Raw genomic sequence first — 2,135 nt, forward strand, 5'->3', positions numbered from 1 at the left:
ACCCTCCTGTCTCTCCTGCCGCGGGACTGTACGACTGGATCGCGTAGGTACCTTTTGTGATCTTACGCGATTACTGACAGTGAAGACGCAACTGGGAAGAGTAAATCAAAACAAACAGAGAGAGAGAGAGAGAGAGAGGGAGAGAAAAACAAAAAAAAAAAAACGTTCTCTTTCTTAGTGTTCATTCTCAAAGTTACTATTGCGTGCTTTAATGGTTTATGTGACGAATTACAGATAAGTGAAGGTGAAGAGTTACGGTGGAGTTGGAAAACAAAAGTGTTGCGAGGTGTGAACATGCAACAGTAGTAAGGGAAGCAAGAAAGCAAAAAAGTTCCACGTGTTGCTCAAGGGTAATGAGTTTATCCTGTAGTGGTGGTGGTGGTGGTGGTGGCAGTGGTGGTGGTGATGATGGAGTTGACGACTGTGGTGTGAGTTCATCGCTTAACTAATGACAAACAATAATATTCGGAATCAAACAGGTTAGTCAAATATGCACCGAGATACGAAAACAAGGAAAAATAGCAATGACTCTAGAAAACTAATTTGTGAAGAGAGTTAATCAGTTCGTGCACACAATACCAACAATACTAGGAATCCTTTACCTCTCACAAGTAGACAGTAATAGTAATAGTCGCAGTAATACACCCCGTTCCCTACCGTGTGTTGTGATAGTGTTGTGCGTCGCTGGGATCGGTGACCTGGGAATACATAAGTGTTCATCGACGGTTTCCAGCATCTACGGACACAGGATCCCACGATTACGAGAAAAAAAAAAGAGACAAAACCTGTTACAGCTGCCGGATAGAATTGCAAGTGTGTGGCGGTGCTGGTGGCGGCGGCGGTGAAATAAGGGTAAGCCAGAGGTGAATGTAGCAGACAGGGCCCCCTATATATAGTTTTCTTGACGCCATTCAAAGACAGAATTTTGCTTTCATTCGTCTTCCCGCACCTCTCTCTCTCTCTCTCTTCCCGCCATACTTGCAGCGTGAGTATAATTATATATTAAGAAGGAGAGGAGAGGAAAAACAAGAACCAAAAACGGTGATATTTGACGAGTTATTTTTAAGAGAAAGCTTATCACATTTAATATTATTATTGTTATAGTAATAATAATAATAATAATAATAATAATAATTATTATTATTATTATTATTATTATTACAACTACTACTGCTACTACTACTACTATTTTATCAACGAGAGTGTATGTGTGTGTGTGTGTGTATGTCTGTGTGTGTGTGTGTGTGAGTGTATGCTTTAGCCACTTGTCCTTGGATGAGGAAGGTATGGACAAGTCTCTCTCTCTCTCTCTCTCTCTCTCTCTCTCTCTCTCTCTCTCTCTTTCCTAGTATGACACTCGACTACCAAGTATCCTTCTCAACAACTACCACACTTCCATGTATTCTATTACCTTAACCCTTAAATTACCTCTCGTGTGAAGCCGAAGTCTTTCCATTTTCATGAAATTTTGCTTCTGGCTCTGCTTGTTGATCAACAACACCTTATCAACAGGAACACAATAATTTTAAAATGTTCATTGTTGAGTCTCCCTTGTGTTACCGTTGGCTATTAGAGACTGTCGATTAAAATCACTTCAAATTTCGATGCGACCTTGTGCATCAACGTCTGGGAGACTGGAAGCATTTGTTGTTCCTTCGCGGCGCCTTCACAAACATTTCAGTGCCCGCCTCGACTGCTAACAGATTATACTGGATGTTATTGAGGTTCTATACTGATGCTTTCATAATTTAATTTAACAATGATTCTGCATTGCCACCCCCCCCAAAAAAAAAAAAAAAAAAAAACAAGCATGAGATTCATATTTCTCATCCTCGTAGCCTTTGAAAAGTCTTAATGAATGTCCATCGCGTTTCAAAATACGGGTTCAGCTGGTTGACTGTGTCAATTCCTCCACGTTGTTCTAAAAAGCCATTTTATAATCTTTGTGATGAGTTCCACCTCCATGAGCGTCACTTCCCAGGCATGTCCCAGTGTGGCCGTGTCTCTGCCTTGTGCTGCTCCTGTGAGGATGCTGCCTCATACTCAACAGGGTCTAACAACTAACTTCTTCCGCTCAAGTTCACAACTATAACTTTTCCTCGTAATCATTTGTCAAGGTCGGTATTGTCCCTGCA

General features: G+C 41.1%; 1 protein-coding gene across 1 annotated transcript in view; it reads left to right on the top strand.

Annotated features, from left to right (window-relative positions):
- LOC135089662 (uncharacterized) overlaps positions 1-2,135 on the top strand; it is a 45,678-nt gene continuing 43,543 nt past the window's right edge. Inside the window, exon 1 of the mRNA XM_063985556.1 lies at positions 1-852. The gene's annotated coding sequence lies outside the window, so the exon portion shown is untranslated. The remainder of the gene's footprint in view (positions 853-2,135) is intronic.

The sequence above is a fragment of the Scylla paramamosain genome, chromosome 33, assembly GCF_035594125.1.
Source record: "Scylla paramamosain isolate STU-SP2022 chromosome 33, ASM3559412v1, whole genome shotgun sequence".
Taxonomy (NCBI): Eukaryota; Metazoa; Arthropoda; class Malacostraca; order Decapoda; family Portunidae; genus Scylla; species Scylla paramamosain.